Raw genomic sequence first — 20679 nt, 5'->3', positions numbered from 1 at the left:
CGGAGTCCAGTGTACAGTACGTATACTACGCAGCACCCTTAGCTGGAGTGTGTTTATGATTCTACAGTCGCCTCTTTCCAAAGTCACTGTTCCCTTCTTAATCGTTTACATGTTCATTTATGTTCATGTTCAGTCATAATATGTCAAATCAAAACAGATACTAGTAGCCCTGACATCCCTTCTAATGATATCGATCAAATCACTCACACAAAAGTTGCCAAGTCACATTATGCACGTCGAAGAATATTGTTTTTCACATCTTCTGCTTTAGGCCCTAGTAGTGTTTTTTTTTTTCTTCTTCTTCTTCTTCTTTTTTTAACATTTTTCTTTTTCGGCAGCGACGTTGCCATTAATGTATCAAGATTTTAAGTATGTTTTTCCAAGTCCAGTTAAGGCCAACGATTTTTCATTCTCTCGTCAAGTCTCAAGCCACCGCGAGCTAATTTATTTAGACAGAAAGGGATGTTGACGCAATGTAACAGGTAAATCAGGGGAAATGCAATGGACAAGATAACATTTCAATCTCTCCACAAAACACTGACAAATAGGGGCCTAACCTTACGTCGGGGAGACGGAAAAATTGGCGGGAAAATGCATGGAATCCTGATTGGAATTCCTTCATACATACAAAATGTAGTTCATGAAGTGTTTGTAAGTCCACCATTTAGGCACCCCCCCCCCCCACACACACACGTACACTTTTTCATTAAAATTGTTTTATTTTGATTTCATTCGTTGGCATACATTCTACTTGACTGTTTAAATTTACGAAATGACGAAACATAGCATCTCCGAATGTCAAGGATTATACTTGAAAAGTTTACTTGAATGTTCACGTAAACAAAATAATGCAGAAATGTAAAAATACACACACACACACACATATAAATATGAAATAGACATAGGTCCTACCAAGCATAGATATCTCCTATCAATAAGTACACTAAAAAAAAAAATGTGATTGAAATCTTTCATGTAAAATCATATCCTCCATGACAAAAACAAATGTTTCAACTATAATGAAAGTCAAATTATACTCTTAATTATAGGCCTTTAAAGTGCACATTGAGAATTGTGGCATTATGATTGGAATCCTCTAAATCCACTATACAAAGCTTATGATCTATATAAAACTGAGAAATAGTACATTAATTCTGCCTAGGAGGTTATGGCTATCTACACTATGGCGTTATGTGATCTCATGTTAACATTTCTGTGATGTTGAAAACAATATGGCGTTTTATCGATCTATATTTTTTAATTGATAGCGTGTGACAGGGTGCTATCGGTATATTGACCTTATAGACCACTGTGGAAGTCGCCTCCAAAGCGGCATACCCTGAATATGATTATGATATATGATAAGACTTTTTTTCGGTAAGCGCATGAGAACAATTAATTTCGTTGGCAAAATATAAATTTCGAGATATATGCCAGTGAATTTAAAGATTCATCGGTAACCGAAATACCTCCAATTCCTGCAAGAAATCCACTAATGTTCAACTATTTATACAAGAGTCTAGTTCAGTGCGTGGTATTATGGTTGTTTCACATTACTTTGACGAACTTGTAAAGAAAAGAATACAATAACAATGATTCCCTTGCCATAAAAAAAAAAAAAAATGTCCTTTTAAGCACAATCCTGCGATGGTCATATGAAATAGTGGAAGGCGTTGGACACGATTTACATACTCAGTGGCATATCATTTTGTTACCTCATTTGGATGTTCTGTTTTCGGTTCCGTATGTTTGTCGGTCTGCTTGTTTGTCTGTTTAATGTACAAGATAACCGTGAGAACAGGGAAACGAATTTTCACAAAATTTGCAGGGTGTCTGTTAAAAGGAGGTAAGAAAGAAACCATTTAATTCCGAGGACATGAAGTCACAGGTCATAGGGGTTATTAAAATAAGTTTGATATCCCATTAACTCAAGAACGGATGGTCAGATTTTCACCAAACTTGTAGGCTGCATTTATAATAACATAAGAAAGTAACAAGTGAATTTGGGGTCATGAAGTCAAAGGTCAAGGGTAAAAGGGGTCATCATAGAAAAATGACATAAGTAGAGCTGCACCTGAACTCAAGAACGGATGATCGGATTTTCACCAAACATGCAAGGTGTGTTCATAATGAAGTCAGAAGGAAACAATTTACTCTATATAGAGGTCATGATGTGCAAGCTCAAAAGTCATGGTGGTCATAAAGAACATGAAATAAGCTTTATCGCCCAGTTAAACTCAACAATGGATTAGGAGATTTTCACCAATATAATATATTATTGTGTAGATGTCCATGTAGGCCTACTATATTTGTGCTGACGGTAATATACCTTAAAAGAACGGCGATTCTTTAATCAGATGGCTGCTTGGTAAAGGTCTGCTCTCTCGGATTCATGCTCCTTTAATAGTTCAGAATATGGACTACAGTCTAACCTCTCCTTCCGACTGAAAATTGTGGGGTTTTTTTCAATTTCTGACTTTAAACTAGACATAAAGTGAAATGAAATGTTCTACACTATATACACAGAATGTTTCACAGTGCAGCACTTGCACTCTGAGATGTGTACACTCTGATGAAGCTCGTAATAACGATTAATAACTTCATCGAACATATGAAATAATCGCGCGCATATACAAGATAACGGACTACAACGGTGAAATCCTGTAAATAGCGTACCTATATGTGCAGAGAGTTTTCTTTTCTGACTTCGTAGTGCTTAAATCATCCTAAATATACAATGATGTATGTTCATTCTTTCATATATTTTGCTTCACCTCCCTTTCCATAAAAGATATGTTTTAGAGTCTATTACTTAGGCCAAAAAAAAAAAATGGTTTGTTTGCCCTTCGCGACCGACCGAAAATCACGGAAATTTCGGGTCGCGTTTTTTTTTTTTTTTTTTTTTTTTTGCTCTTTCAAGTTTATTTTTTTCCACAAATTTCATCTTCTACAAATTTGTGAATGGTTTTAAACCCAAAATTATCAATTTTAAGCTAGAGAAAGAATAAAAAATAGTCTAAAAATGTTTGTTTTCTTTTCATCTCATCGACCCGTCGTAATTGTGTTCGGGCCGCGCACGAAATCCAATCAATGCATGTATAATGCACTTAGTACGGGGCTGCACACTGGCGACCAGTTATTCGCGCAAGCTTGCGCATTGGCGCTGCTCACGCACTGCCATGCCATGCAATACATGCAAAGCATGTACAGTGTAACTGCTTTTCGTTTGCTTGCGATCGGCGGTCATGCCAGACAAGAAGCATTGATAGAATTAGAAGCGCACGCATTTCTGGGTCATTTTACTCACGATCCGATCCCGGCTTCGCAGCAGCGTGGCAGTTGACATGTTAGAACTAATTTACTTGTGTCGATTTTTAGAAAAGTAAAAACATATTCGATATTCAGCGATACAGTAAATGAATCTGATTGCGTTCAGTTTCATTTTACACAGTCATTTCACAAATGAATATTTTCATTCGTTCAGAATGATCTCACAATGAAGAAAGGATCACGAAATCGGCCCTTCCGTGTACTTTTTAAGAACGCATGCACAAAATGTGAAGATATAATACTATGGAGAAAAATAAATCATGAAATCATCGCAGTCCCGCTTACATATTTGAGGTAGAAATCGTCCCAAAAAGGATCATGAATTCGGCCGGCCGCGTCGTACACCTTTCAAAAGCTCATGTACGAAATGCGAAGAGATTATAGAGGAGAAAAAAAATAATAAAGGACACATTAATTTTGGTACGTGCATCATAAAAGATTACAGCCGAATAAAAATTCATGAAATCAACGCAATCCCGTTGAAATTTGACGAAATAATAGGCGCAAAAAGGATCTTGAATTCAGTCCTGCATGCCGTGTTGGTTATCAAAAACGCATGCACAAATGCGACGAGATTATGGGGAGAAAAATACAAAACACATTTTTACCCTTCTGGTGCGTGCATTACAAAAGATTACATCCGAAGTAATTAATGAAATCGCCACAAACCCGCTGATATTTGAGGTAGAAATAGGCGCAAAAAGGAACGTGAATTCGGCCGTGTCTATACCTTTTAAGGACGCATGTACGAAATGGGAAGAGATTAGCGGGAGAAAAATAAAGGACACATTTTCATCCCCTTTTGGCGCTTGCGTGATATAGATTACAGCCGAGTAGTAATTCATGAAAATTTCGCAATCCCGTTGAAATTTGAGTAAACAATAATAGGCGCAAAAAGAATCTCGAATTCGGCCCTGCATGCAGTGTATATAGTTTTGAAAACGCATGCATGAATGCGAAGAGATTATCGGGAGAAAAATAAAGAACGCATTTTCAACCCTTCTGGTGCATGTATCACAATAGATTACAGCCGAAATAATTAACGAAATATCGCAATCCCGCTGATATTTGATGTAGAAATAGGCACTAAAAGGATCGCAAATTCGGCCGTGTCGTACAAGTATACGCATGTACGAAATGCGAAGAGATTATAGGGAGAAAAATACAGGACACATTTTCCACCCCTTTTGGCCCGTGCATCATAAAGATTACAGCCGAATAATAATTCATAAAATCATCGCAATCCCGTTGAAGTTTGAGGAAACAATAGGCGCAAAAAGAATCATGATTTTTGGCCGTGTCGTATATCTTTTAAGAACGCATTTTGTTTATACGGAATGCGAAGAGATTATGGGGAGAAAAATAAAGAACGCATTTTCAACCATTCTAGCTGGTGCGTGCATCACAAAAGATTACATCCGAAGTAATTTATGAAATCGTCACAATCCCGCTGACATTTGAAGTAGAAATAGGCGCAAAAAAGTATCATGAATTCGGCCGTGTGGTACATCTTTTAAGAACGAACTTACGAAATTCGAAGAGTTTATCGGGAAAAAATAAAGGACGCTTTTTCAACCCCTTTTGGCGTGTGCATCGTAAAATATTACAGCCGAAGTAATTTATGAAATCGTCACAATCCCGCTAATATTTGAGGTGGAAATGGGCGCAAAAAGGATTGCGAATTCGGCCCTGCATGTCGTGTACTTTCAAGAACGCATGCACAAATGCGAAGAGATTATCGGGAGAAAAATAAAGAACCCCTTGTATCGCGTGCATCAGAAAATGTCACAGCTAAAATAATTCATTAAATCATCGCAATCCAACTGACCACCAAGAGCAGGTTACGCAGCAAGTTCGTGCGCTGATGTTTAGAAAAAGTCACAAACGCATTTGATACAATCTGATTTTGTTCATTATCATTTTACACTAATTTACATCCAAACAAACATTCTAATTTTTTCCTGTCTTTATTTCTAAATTTCTTGTGCAATAGATAATGCAAATTTTAAATAAATATTAATCTGTAAAATGTACATGGGGGGGGGGGTACATCCATAAAAAACAAGAAAATAAGTTTGCAAGTCATTTAATGTTTTTTATGTTGTCGTTGTTGACCGGTAAATTTTCTGTTCGGACCTGTAAAAAATGGTAAAACGGGGCATTTACCGGTCCGACAAAGACAGGTCGAACCGGCAGAAAAAATGGGTTAGTGTGCAGCCCTTCACAAAATGGCTACTTTTGCAGCATCCGTTACCAGCTGTCATGGCACCAAAACTGTTTGTAGTTCAGTTGCCAGCATCTCACTGGAAGGTACTTTTTTGGAGCTGTTTGCAAAATTTAACAAAGATGAACGTTATAAGTGTTTGTCAGTGAGTGTTTCTGCCTCGCTTACCGGGCCCTGGCAAGACGTAAATTTGAATGAATCTCTTGGAGTTTTGAGTGCATTGACGTGGAAAAAAGGGTACCCTGTATTAATAAAAAAAAAAAAAAAAAAAAAAACAACCCGACCTACCGACCCTCTTGGGTTTTGACAAATAAGGGCAAACAAACAATTTTTTTTTTTTGGCCTTATCTTTAAAAAGGGAGGTTAGACCATGTTAACAATGTATTTTGTGAACACCACGTTCTCAGCTCTTACAGGTTGTTTCTCTGGTTTAACAGCTCGTTATTCCGAAGGTTCGTAAATCTGAAAGTTTATCATTCAGAAGATTTGTCAATACTAGTACCCACAATCTTTAAAGTTTCGGATTAAGGAACTTTTGGAATAACGAACCTCATTTCATTTTTAGAATTACTAACCTTTAACGAATTAACCTTCGGAATAATACGCACCAACAAAAATACAGATATTCAGATTAACAAACCCTTTTTCATTCTCGGATTATCGAACCTGCATGGAATTTGTGTGTTTTGGAATAACGTACCCTCGGAATAACAAACATCATCCGTTTTACATGAACTGATGTTATTGTATCGTTGCAAAAGTATATACACCTAACAACCGGCTATTTTATTATGTAAAACTTATACACCCAAAGTGACAAAATGGAAGTATGCAACATGCAGTTCATGGTAATATTGTTGACCAACCATCAGCGATATTTTGTTCGACTAACTTCAGCCATTTCTATTTGCATTTCCTTACACCATTTTATCTATGTATATCTCCAAACATCTCACGCAATCCCATATTGTTCCTACTATACTACGCGTTTACCACAGATTACAAAAAGAGTATAAGATGTTTACCTACAGCTATCCAAACAACCACAAAAATTGTATAAACTTTGTTATTCCGATTTTTTCCCTCTCTATCAATAGACAACATTTGCTAGATAGATGTACGTGTATTATATCTTTTCACAAACGACGACTAACAGCTACGGATAAGTCGTCATAACAGGCAACAGTATACGACCACGGTCATCCACGGTATGAATGGAATACACACAATTTTTTCCAGGACAAATATAGTGTCCGTGCATTTGAAATGTTATCGTGTCATCAAGGTATAGGAACGAACTATTGTTCACATCACGTTTTCATTCTCGGCGAGTGACCTGGTAATAACAACTCTGGCTCTAGAATCGGTTTAACTAGTCACCGCATAGCGTGAATATCCTATAACAGCTAACTTACACAACAAGGTAGCATTCTATATTCTATTCCTGTTTGGGTTTTTTTTACAACCATTTGGTATAAGAACAGAATGGATGCTCTCGAATATGTTTGGGTATCACGCTCGACACAGTAGCTCAAAATGGTTGTGCTTATTTTGCTCACTACGAGTAACGTTTTATTAGAGATAATATAGTGAATACTTTCTTGTGACGAAACAACGTGTCTGCGGCGCTTTGTTCTAGCGCTCTTCCCCAATCAATGAAATGATTATAAGATTGTTCTATCTATAGATAGGGACGTGTGACAAAACCACAAAACACAAAACACGAAAATGCGATTTTTGCAATACAGCTGTTCCATGAACTGTCAATGCTGACATAGATCCCATCATTTCAGACCGGATTTCTATAAATTGCACAATGACATATTCCGTATATGGTCTGTGCAAGTGTTATTTTAATTGTTTCTAAATCATGCTGGATGGTCTGGTTTTTTTTTTTTTTTTTTTTTAAGTTTAAGTTTTTCTATTTCTTTAAATGTGCATTTGCCACGCTCTGTCTCAGTCATCCCTATACTGCATTCATTTATCCACTCATTCATGACACCTTAAAATTTTAGTGCATTTATCATTCACATCGAGTAGTAAGACGGAAAATGAAGTCTGAGTGGTGTGTCATTCGACTAAAAGATGATAATAGTTTTCAAAATCAGATTTTGATCATATGACCTCTTAATCTCCTGAAATATACAAACAAGTCATTTCTACGCTCAGTAAATACAATCTTACTTATACTTTTGCTGTTGAAGCGTGTTATTTGTAAGATAGCACACAATAATTACACAAAACTGTTTGATGATCGACTGATCTACAACTGTATGAGGTGCACGCTGTATATACAAACATCAGATTTATCCACTAAAAATGTTTACACATCTCACAGTCAAAAGATTGCATCGCTGACACTAGATAAACCATGATATTGTACGGTCAAGAGAGAAATTTGATTCTGTGTTATATGTTTTGGTGTGAGACATTGGTTCATTATCCACCTTTGCAATATCGAATTATAATTTTATAATTTTTCAGAAAATGGACTACAAATCATATATGTATTCATGATAATGTATTCTGTCGTGCAGAGATTCACTATCCGAGTTTATGGAGACAATACGCTCCTAGATTTGTTGGGTTCGTAAATATGTATCTTCAAACCGCAATATTGATTCGTAAGGGCTCATCAGTGTGTATGGCAAGCTGGATTTATTATTTTTTTTTCATAACTACAATCCGTCAAAGAGAAATTCCTAAGTAGTGTTTCACTTTATTTTCTTGAAGGTGACGTATGGGAAGCGAAAATAAAGGAAGACAGGATGTTGTGGGTTTAACCATGGAGCTACTATAGTAGCTCCATGGTTTAACCAGGGAGATGGCCACCTCCCTAGTTTAACTGGGGACGGGGTTCACTCTGCCCTCATTGACCGTGTTCCCTCCATGGACCAATCCACCCGAATTAGTCTAAAGATAGGAGAGGGTTAAAGCTGGTGATAACAACAAAATCTGCGCAGCAGTTACAGTAAGTCGGAGAGTGTGGAAGCCATTAAGCGCTTTACCATTAAAATATAATTGTCTGTAATGGCCAAGTGAATAGAAAAGGAGGAAAAATGAGGAGAGGTTGTGGACATTTTTTTAACATAATTATTGAAGACATTATTATAAAAACAGACTACCCGGTAAAACAGTGCAGAACTTTGATCTCTTGTGCATATTTTGTGAAAAGAGTGGCGGGATATAATAGATACAGCAGATCATTTCTTTTATTATTATTATTTTTTTGCACTCCTTACTGGCCGTCAGTTCCCGCTGCTGATTGGTCAACAGTCATCTTCAACTGCATGGATAATTCACTGGCCTGATATCTATGGATAAAACCTGTCTGAAGATAAACTATTGATCACTCATGGATAACTCACGGCGTATACTAAGTAATCACCTTACCGAATTCAGCTAAGGCATCATCCTTGTTTTTCACTGGTATTTCATAAGTGGTCATATTCGATTGTGATAGCATTTTCGTGTTTTTGTTTGTTTTTGTTTGTTTTTGTTTTTTTGTTGATATTACTGTCATTGTCGTCATCATTATCATCAACTTAAAGGGAAGGTAAACCCAAAGAGCAATGTGGATTGAGTGAAAGCAGCAACATTAGTAGAACACATCAGTGAAAGTTTGAGAAAAATTGGACAATCGATGCAAAAGTTATGAATTTTTAAAGTTTTGGTGTTGGAACCGCTGGATGAGGAGACTACTAGAGGATATGACGTATGAGTGGACAACAATACAAAGAAAATATAAAGGATATTCAACAAAAATTCACTTTTCTAGAATTATGAAAGAGCAGTGGACCAACCGCTTTCAGAAAGCAGGGGGAATAATTGCTACCCTTAACATATGTCAATATCAAGTTTATGCAATTTGTAATTTTCACGAAAAATGGATTTTTGTAGTATTTTCTTTATATTTTCTTGATATTGTAGTCCACTCATACGTCATAACCTCTAGTAGTTTCCTCATCCAGCGGTTCCAACACCAAAACTTTAAAAAGTCATAACTTTTGCATCGATTGTCCGATTTTCTTCAAACTTTCACTGATGTGTTCTACTAATGTTGCTGCTTTCAGTCAATCCACATTGTTCTTGGGGTTTATCTTCCCTTTAATCGTCATCAGAGCTTAAGTATTCCGTTGAATGTCGTGTTACATTTTTTTGTTTGTTTTTTAATACGGTCAGCATAGACAAATATCGTATGACAGAGTTTTTTTTTAATCCTTTCAGCATGATATGATACAGAAAATCGCGTGATTTCATGTACAGCATACATCTTATGCGCTTCTCCGTTAGTATCATACAATGTATTATGTGGGTGAGTGGGTGTTTGTATCCTGCGAAACCAATGGGAGTTTATATGAAAAGAGTGCTCTTTAAGACCTTGGGCGGGGTCCACCCTGTAGGCGCCACGCATGAATAGGCATTCATGGGTCAGACAACAGGACCTTTTGAGAACTTGATTTTACCTCGGATCGCCAGCGCGGAGGATAATCCCTCACAGAGACGGGGAATTTTGTGCGCTGGGGAACCATGAAAAGGAAATCTTTGATTGATCGGAGAGTCGCTCCCATAGAATTACAATGGGACTTATGCTGTAAAGGGAAAACGTGAGGGTTATAGGGGGAGATGATACAAAAGGGAGATTATATATCCATACACGGCAGTGCACTTGACCCCATGGGCTCCATTGTGATTGCATTCACGTGAGAATCACAGTCTATTCACGGGGTGATCAAGACAGATTCTATACGTTCCTATGATAGAACTATCCTACGGGGGGGGGGGGGGGCAGTTACCATGATCACACCAGATCATTACACATCAAAATACAAAAAAAAAGCTACCTGGTCTCTCAGGTCAACATTTATCTCGGGCCTACAAGTCCCCCATCCTCCATTCGGACACGATGAAAAATGATCATTAAATATAATGTGGCGATACAGTCCACTTGGTGTCGTGATTTCGCATGAATACATTCGAGCGTATCTCCCAGCAACATTCCAGATACCATTTCATGCCATCCAATAAATTTCAATCTTGTCAGTATTCTGAACTAAGAATGTAACTCACTTAAAGTTTGGTAGAATTACTGTAAAAAAAGGGGGGGAGGAATTGCTTGTATAATCTTCATGAGGATAGTTTGCCATCTGTCCCGAAAAAAAAAAGGGTGATACAGATTCGTCGTTATAATACAGGCAGATTGGGTGTAACATGTTGAACAATGAGTCAATGTGCAGGCTTATGGTATATTTATATCTTTTCCAGAGTGACATTTCTGCTTCTCCAATTTTCAATTCAAATGGAATTTTATTTCCAATAACACATATTTGTTGTTGCACAAATCCAATGAAAACAAAACGTATGAAGTATTACAACAAAAAATTGCATATATATGAAACTAATTGTTCAGAATTAGTTTCAAAATTCTCCTTCCACTTATCAATCATTTCACATCAATCACAGAGTTTGTGAAAGATAAAAATTATTCTCGATGTAATCATCGATGGATAGAAAATACAAAAATAAGCACAAGACACAAGTAGTAATTCTAAACGTACAAAACACAAAAGTTTCAATGTAGCCTAGACCCTCTGCTCATGGCAACTTTCCTAGATTGCTTCGTACACTCACGAAAGTTCACCCACGGAGAGAGGCAGGGAGAGGGAGATTAAGGATTTAGACTACCATTGTATTTTAAACTACAAATTGTTGGGATCCGATCACCACTACTCGCGAGTGTGTTGCTAGCTAGAATTCCAAATCGGACTGATTATTTCTGGCCCCTCGCTCCACCTCTAACACCCTCTTCCGATTTTCAACAGGTGTCTGTACGGTACGTCTTCCGGCGACACGCTCCGGAAGCCAAGAAGTCATCTGATTAGAGGAGAAAAAGTGGTCACCACCTTTGGTACAAGAGAAAAGGAATCGAATCCTTACAACACTGAGACTATTTATTCATTCCCATATACCTGAACCAGAGACATTTTGCGGAAATCTGTCACGTGCGCGGATACCCATACCTCATATTGTCTTATTCCCCACCACATAATCATGATCACAGTAGCTACATTTTGTTAGAGCCTTTCTTTGCCCTCGTCTATTCTCTCTTCCGAAAAACAAGAAAAAAGATGATAAATCACCATTAAAAAAATATACAAACCAGAAGTGATACAAAAGTAAAACAAAATTCAAAACAAACAAATTACTTAATTTCACGTCAACATCTTTGGATTGACAATGATAATGGTCCTCCAAATATATATATATATATATGTTAAGGTCATTCTGCAAATAAGTTTGGTTGGAATATGTATATATATATATATATATATATATATATATATACATATATATGTATATACATTTTTTTTCTCTCTCTCTTTATCTAAATAGTAATTTTGCCAATATTAATGTGTTAATAAACAACAAAAATATCTATAATTATATTTTGGATCAAAAAATTATCCTCTTGTGGTTGGTAGAAAAAGCTTCAGATGATTATAGATATTTTCAGAATGTAGGCATGTTTGACACTCCATGAAGTACTATACATGTATTTGCAAAATTACGTCATTTCCATGACAACTGCTCATAGTATACCATTTGCAAAATGATGTCACAAAGCACTCCTGAAATTGTGCGCAGCTTTGTACCATTACCCTGAAATGTAAAATTTTAACAAAACAATTGTGACATCATAAAGCAATTCCGAAATCGCGCACTACGTCGCACCGTCACTGTATGAATGTAACAATTTCTAACAAAACAATTGTGACGTCACAAAGCAATTCTGACATTGCGCATTGCTTCGTACCGTCACTCTGTGAAATGCAACAATTTCTAACAAAACAATTGCGACGTCACAAATCAATTCTGCATTGCGCATTACGTCTAGTAGAGCAGATAAGCCGAAGAATTGTGCAAAATTTGACTAAAGCATGAAACTTTCACCATTGTTAGTACATGCTATAAGATTAATTTTAAGATCGGGAGGTAAGTCTGAATTGACCTCTGATGACCTCTAGAGGTCAATGACCTCAAAATCTAAGAAAATTGATATTTTGCGTCATTGGTTAATGATAAACACAGTAATGATGTACTAAAACTTAATATTTGTCACAGTGAAATTGTCTTTATGTTCCACAGAGCCCTGACAGGTTTCTACCTTTGACCTCTGATGACCTCCAGAGGTCAATGACCTCAAAATGTCAGAAAATTGATATTTTGCATCATTGGTTAATGATAAAACACAGTAATGATGTACTAAAACTTAATTTTTGTCACTGTGAAATTGTATTTATATTCCACAGAGCCCTGACAGGTTTCTATCTTTGACCTCTGATGACCTTCAGAGGTCAATGACCTCAAAATGTCAGAAAATTGATATTTTAATGCGTCACTCATAACTGAAACACGATAATTATGTACTAAAAACTAATTTTTGTAAGAGGAATTGCCTCAATGTTCCACTGAGCCTTTCGAGTCAGATTTCTACCTTTGACCTCTGATGACCTCAGATGACCTATGATGAGGCCAATGACTTCAAAATGTCAGAACATTGATATTTGGTGCAATTGGTTGATGACAAACATGATTTAGATGTTATATTCATTTGTATTACAATTGAACTGTTTTCCTATTCCACAGAGCAAGAGAAATTACTCACGTGTCTCTACCTTTGACCTCTGAGGAAGGTGACAGGTCAATGACCTCAAAATATCAGAATATTGATATTCTATGTATAGTCAATGGTCAACTTTGTAATACCCGATGTACAATCATTTATGCTATAATAGAAGAATCTTGTCATTCCATGGAACATTGGTCATTAGCCTGTGCATTATATCCAACTTTGACCTCTCAGGACAATGAGAGGTCACTGAGGTCACATGTGTAGGCTTACCTGTATTGATGTTTGGCTTCATTGGTGTAATCGTAAATGCTTAATCATGTACAAATCACGCATTGATGTTTTGATCAAAGTATGTATGCATATTTCACAGAGCATTGGTTTATAGTAACAGGTCTCTGAAATGTGAGAGGTCAATTACTTCAGAAATAAAGCTGAAGTTTCTTGAGTGATGGCAGTGACCTCAAATACAACTGTTATGTTTGGGTTAGTTATGTAGACTAGCAAATATGGCCATTATCTCGACACTCGAGGAATACAAGGCCCACGAGACTGATAAACAGAATGTTTAATCTATTCAGTGTAAGTCTCATAGATCTTTTCCCCCATTTGTCGGACTCATTATGGGACTGGTTTGCCTAAGTGTCAAGCTCATGGGCAATATTTGCGTAGTTTCCAGCTGGTGGGCCTGTATTGGCCAGTGTAAAGCTGGTGGGTTGTTACAGTGTGACTGCGATGAATGACTCATGGTCCTGGAGTATACAGTCCACAGCTGCGACATCATGGACCATCTTGAAAACTTCGACATACTGTGAGGCCCAACATGCATTCCACATGAAGCAATCCTGTGTATTGCAACTAGCTATTGCCATCCGAGACCTACCCAGGGAATAGATAAGCATTCATGGCAAACCATGGAGAAAGCGGATTGTGCAAAATATTTTGGAGTTCCAATAGGAGGCTCAGCTGGAATCAAATCGCCACAGCAGCTTAAAAAGGTTATACTTCAACCAAAGACTCTCTCCAGACGAAGATACGAGTATCATAAAGTTCAGGTGTTTTGCTACTCCATGCCGCTCAGGACTGTCCTGGAATATGCATGCATCATCTGGGATCCATTCACCCAGGTGAAACATCATGAAGTTTGGAATGATCCAGAGAAGATATGCACTCTTTACTTGCAATGACCATCATATGCAAAACAAGCAGTGTTACAGCCACACTTGAAAAACAAAACAAAGCAAAACAAAACAAAACTACAATGGCAATCCCTGTAAGAAAGTATAGCTCAGGCAAATTCAGCGATGATGTTCTGCATCAAGAACCCCACAATATCCACTCCGCAGAAAGTTGTGGCTCTATTGCTGCATTCTTCAAAAAGGGCAAATGACCAAAAATGTCAGGCATCATTTGCAAGAACACAAAGTAGGCCTACTCCCAAAAAAAGTGGCGGCTACTCTCGGCCACTGTCTCTTGTATCTCTTTGAAACACTTCAGGAGAGAGATACTCAATATTCAGCTCTGTTATTAAAGATATATATGTCTCTCTTTTTGTTTTTGCATTTGTTTGTTGTTTTTTGCTTCATATAGCTCTTTGGATACCTTCTTTAACCAATTAAGAAAAGGCTCCATGGCAGAATATTACAAGATTACACAGTATAATGAAGAAGAAGAAGAAGAAGAAGAAGAAGAAGAAGAAGAAGGAGAATAGGAAACGAGATCTGCTGTCAATGATGCAGAGCCAATACCAATCAGTTCCATGGCAGATCTTAGTCGGCACTGCAAAGGTTTGGATGTCTCTCTCTCTGTTGACAAAGGATATTCTAAAGCTCCAAGTAAGTCCATGGGGTGGTTTACATTGTCTGGGCATAGAGGGTTGGGTTGGGTATATGAGGATATGATGCTTTGTTATAACAATTAGGTCTGAGATATCTATTTTTTTTAATGTTTGTTTTGACTATCCCGCATGGATCTCCAACGAAAAGGAATGATAATGTGTTAGACCCAGCCGCCACCGTGTTTTTTCAATAGATTTTGATATTACAGTGTAGTTGAGAAAAAAGTAACCGCTCATTGTCCTAGATGGCAGTCAAAATTGAACTGTGTGTGGAATACTCTGCATACAATTTTGGACACACACACACAAAATGCATTTTTTTAATATAATTATTATTTCATAAGCAGCAGGCCATTACAAACCAATGAGAACAGACATCAATATTCTTACATTTTGATGCATATCTTTCAATATCCTCCAGAGGTCAGAGGATCATCGCTAATGTTCATGTGAAATGAGTACACGCCTTATGAATTGCTCACTTTTATTGCTATAGAAATACACAATATGTGCATCATGTCAATCATTAAATATTGTATCAGTATCATTTTCAGTCTTTGATTTTTTTTTCTATGTACAAATAAAATCGTGGCAAAGTAAACAACTTTCACATCAAAATATAAACGAGAATACTAAAAAAGAAATAGATGTAATAACGTGCAAGGCAAATACCAGGCCTACATCATCTTAAGGTATACAGGTGAAGGAAATCACCTTATTGATAAACAATTTACTTGACTGGGATAGCGACCACTGAACAATATTGTTTCTTAAAACTCTCTCTTCTTTTCAACAAGTGGAATAAAACACATGCACATACCGGGGCATTAGTTTGGAGGAGGGGTGGGGTGGTGGCAGGGATAGTTGACCCCCACCCCATTAAATTCTGAGATGTGGACTATGTTTTGTTGTTGTTAGTTTTTGTTGTTGTTTGTTTTTTGCTTTTTAGACAGAAAACTGCCCAAGTTTTTTCACTTTAAGTGTGCATCGGATTGTTAAAATTTAATTCTGAAATGCAAAATCTCCCTTCTGTGAGAGGGGATATCTCCTTTCGATAGACTCCTTCCCCCTGCTTGGTTCCTTCCACAGATATAACATACTTTGGGGAATGATAATTTCCCTTATTCTATGAAAAATGTTTTTAAGAGATATTTTTATTTGAATTCCAAAGATGAAAAGGCTTTCCTATATATGCATGATTGTTCATTTTGGAGGGCAAGAGGCATTTGCCCCGCCTCCCGAGAAAATATGGGAGGGGGAATGGTGGGGACATAAAACTTTGCCTCCAAGTATTTCCTGAGATTGAGATTTTTTTTCTTCACTTTTTTGACAGAAAATGAATTGTCACTGAACATTTTAGCTATAGTATGCACCAAATTAAAAGGCAGAATCTCCTTTGCATACCCCCTCCCCCACACTATCTTTCGTTATGTCCCCTTCCATATACGCTCAGTGCTTTTGTCCCATTTTTGTTCTATATCATCACAAAGTATGTACTAGATCTTTAATTTCAGTTCCGACATATTAAAGAAAATCCCTCTTGTTGGAGGGGGTAGTGTATCTTTCAATTAACAATCCCTCCTCGGTTTCTACCCTTAGATTTGGTACACTCCTTTTACTGATAATTTCCCAAATATTCCATCATAAATGTGTATACTAGATTTTTTTTTGTTTTTTACATTTCTATTCTTACTGCAAAGGCTCCCTCGCATGGGAAGGATTGGGGGACAGCCCCTTTCATACCCTCCTCTCGCTGTATCAACCTCTCCTCCATGCATTGATTATGGCTACACATTTGGGTATGGACTTTTTTTTTTTCAAAATGGTAGTTCAGCCAAGAGTGGCACGAGATCATTGAATTGCAAACAAAAGAATGCAAAAGCTCCATAATGTGGGAGGGGGATACCTCCACCCACATCCTTCTGTCGATTGGTCTTCCTCCATAGATGGCTGACTTACTACACCTTTTTGATACAAATTTCGAGGTATTCCTTCAAAAGTGCCTGTGTGCCACGTCGTTGAATCTCATTTCTCAAAATACAAGAGCTCTGTCGAATGGGAGTGGAATACCCTACCCTCGCCAACGATGCGCTTCCTGGGTTCCCATCCATATAGACTTGGTACACCTTGGTGATCCATAATTTTCCAAATATTCCCCAAAACGTATGCATCAGATTCTTAAAAAAAAAAACAAAAAAAAACTTCGTCTTTGGGAGGAGGGTAGGTGAGATGCGCCCACACCCCATCAACTTCCGTATAAGTGATGACGCACACATTAAACAAGAGCTACACTGAATCACTGATTTCAGGTCTAAACCTGCAAAAATCCAATCCCCCACCCACATCCTCCCCCTCCCCCTCCGCTTCATTCCTTTGCACCATGAACTTATGCTTTTACATATTTTCCAAGTCCCCCCCCCCCCACGTGAAAACAGATCGACACCCCTTGCTCTGTGCACATACCCGACTTAAATAATTACCTGAAAAGTTCTGCGGAATGAGTAGCCACTTTTTTGGTAACAGAAATGCATGGTTTGTAAGCCCTACATTATAAACAATTATTAACTATGAACTATCGCAATATCAATATTAACATCCTCACATTTCATTCGAGGTATTTGACCTTGTGTGATTTTCATAGGTGAACGGTAATGGCTCGTTAATAAACAGGGCCTACGAGTGCTCTCTAAAACATCATCATGTTTACCATTGATGATGCCAAACTATTCTGATACTTTGAGGTCATTGACCTCTCGAGATCATCAGAGGTCAAAGGCAGAAACTCGTCTGTGTGCCTTGGTATATGAAGACGATGTCATTGTACACAGATATGCTTGTTTTGTACATCAATACCATGTTTGACCTTTCACCGATGATGTCATACTTCAATATTCTGATATTCGGAGGTCATTGACCTCTCAAGGTCATCAGAGGTCAAAGGTAGAAACCTGTCTGCTCTTTAGAATAATGAAGACAATTTCATTGTAAGACAGATATGCTTGTTTTGTACATCTTAACAATGGTTACCATTAACCAATGACATCACAGATCAATATAATATTTTGAGGTCATTGACCTCCAAAGGTCATCAGAGGTCAAAGGTTAAAACCTGTCAATGCTTTGTGGAATCAGAAAATGGTTTCCCTGAAGTATAGATGCATGTTTAGTGAATCATAACCACATATATCATTCACAAATGTCTAAAAACATCGATATTTTGATAAAGTTCATTGACCTCTGGAGGTCATCAGAGGTCAAAGGTAAAAACCTGTCAGTGCTCTGTTGAATCTGGAAATGATTTCTCTGTGGTATAAATGCATGTTTAGTGCAACATAACCACATATATCATTTGCAAATGTCTAAAAACATCGATTTTCTGATATCTAAAGTACATTGACCTCTGGAGGTCATCAGAGGTCAAATCAGACTTACCTCCCGATCTTAAAATAAATCTTATGGTATGTACTAACACTGGTGAAAGTTTCATGCTTTAGTCAAATTTTGCACAATTCACGTGATTTTGAGGGCTTATCTGCTCTACTAGTCATACCGTCTCGCTGTGAAATGTAACAATGTCTAACAAAACAATTGTGACGCCACAAAGCAATTTTGACATTGCGCACTGCTTCGTACCGTCACTATGTAAATGTAACAATTTCTAACAAAACAATTGTGAAGCCACAAAGCAATTCTGACACTGCGCACTGCTTCGTACCGTCAGTCTGTGGAATGTATCAATTTCTAACAAAACAATTGTGACGTCACAAATCAATTCTGACACTGCGCACTGCTTCGTACCGTACCGTCACGCTGTGAAATGTAACAATTTCTAATAAAATAATTGTGACGCCACAAAGCAATTTTGACATTGCGCACTGCTTCGTACCGTCACTTAAATGTAACAATTTCTAACAAAACAATTGTGAAGTCACAAAGCAATTATGACATTGCGCACTGCTTCGTACCGTCACTCTGTGAAATGTAAGCATTTCTAACAAAACAATTGTGACGTCACAAAGCAATTTTACATTGCGCACTGCTTCGTACCGTCACGCTGTGAAAATGTAACAATTTTCTAACAAACGTGTGTGACGTCATAAAGCAATTCTGACATTGCGCATTGCTTCGTGCCGTCACTCTGGGAAATGTAATATTTTCGAACCAAACAATAAATGTATCATCACAAAGCCATTCTGACATCGTGCGCTGCTTCAGGGTCAGTGTAGGGTCCCTTCACAAAATCGCATCAACCACACGACCTCTCGCCTCTCATTTCCCATTTCCCCTTCTTTTGCTTAAATTTTTGATCCAAAATATAAAATAAATAAACTTTGGCTAATTTCGAGTTTCTGGTTAAAATCATACACCTCGGTGCCTCCAAAAGGACTATTCACCTCGGAGCAACACCCCTCAGTGAATCGTTCTTTTGGAGTCACCACTGCCCATAGTTTTATCCAGAAACTCTCAAGGCAAAGTATATTTGTATTACTGACTCAAAATTCTTTAAGAATACACTTTGGGGGGAAAAGAAAATGTATTCAAAATGCAAATTTATTTCCCTTTAATGCATGAAGTAATGAGCTAGTCTGTTCAAATTTGAACCTTTTACAACAAGGTAAAATATACCTCTAAAACGTCATTCTTCATATTTCCACTCATGTTACGTTCATAATTTTAACAACTCAACTTAGTAACATTAAATTGTTGTGTACACACAGAAGAGGGCAGTAAAACTGACTGTTAAGCAGACATACAATCATCCGTATAAGGATCAAAATCGTGAGAGAAATGCAATTTTTTTTTTTTTTTTTTTTTGGGGGGGGGGGGAAGAGGTACTAACATGTTGATCCGTATTCTTTGCACGGCTTGCATACCATTGTTCATTCATTCACAAGTTTATTGCTTTCCACAACTGATATCTTTGCAAGTTCTTCCACTCAAAAAAAAAAATGTATGCAGGCAGACAATTGTCATTCAAACTAAAAGGCATTGTGATATTTGTGAGTCTGAATTACCTGTGATGCACTATGCTGAAAAGAAAGAAAACCATGCATACTGCCACACTCACATACAGCCACACATGCATACAGCCAAAGCTCTCTTTTCAACATATAGAATATCATTATTGAAGTACACAGTCTTGTACCTCTGCCTGTACTTTGCTGAGACAATGTCCATCTCACAAAAATTGCACAGTTGTACCTTCCACTTGATGTAATTATCCTTAATTGTTGTGTGTTGATCTGCACAATATAATATAAAGAAGCTCTGGCCATCCCCTTTTCATCAGATGGAAAAACGAAATAATGTTGTACGTGTCAACTATATTTCTATAATACATCAACTTTGGTCTACTTAGTAACCTATAATCACATGCACTAAACTGGCCATGCTTTCCCTTCTGAATATCAAAGAGTTTTCAAAACAGTTCTTTGCATACATGGCAAGAATATCTAGATCTGCTGTAATACTGAAAGATAACTGCACGTGTGAACAAATACAATGCATCTGTATCAGCTGCCCAAACTCTTGAATAAAAAACTATCGCAAATTAAAAAAAAAAAAAGCTGGCACTAACCAACAAACCCTGAATGTCAGTATGGCTATAATTAGCTGACAGATGGCAGCACATTAGAGCATTTAACTCACATACATCAA

Source organism: Diadema setosum, chromosome 5 (genome assembly GCF_964275005.1).
Source record: "Diadema setosum chromosome 5, eeDiaSeto1, whole genome shotgun sequence".
Taxonomy (NCBI): Eukaryota; Metazoa; Echinodermata; class Echinoidea; order Diadematoida; family Diadematidae; genus Diadema; species Diadema setosum.
This window is presented reverse-complemented; position numbering follows the sequence as displayed.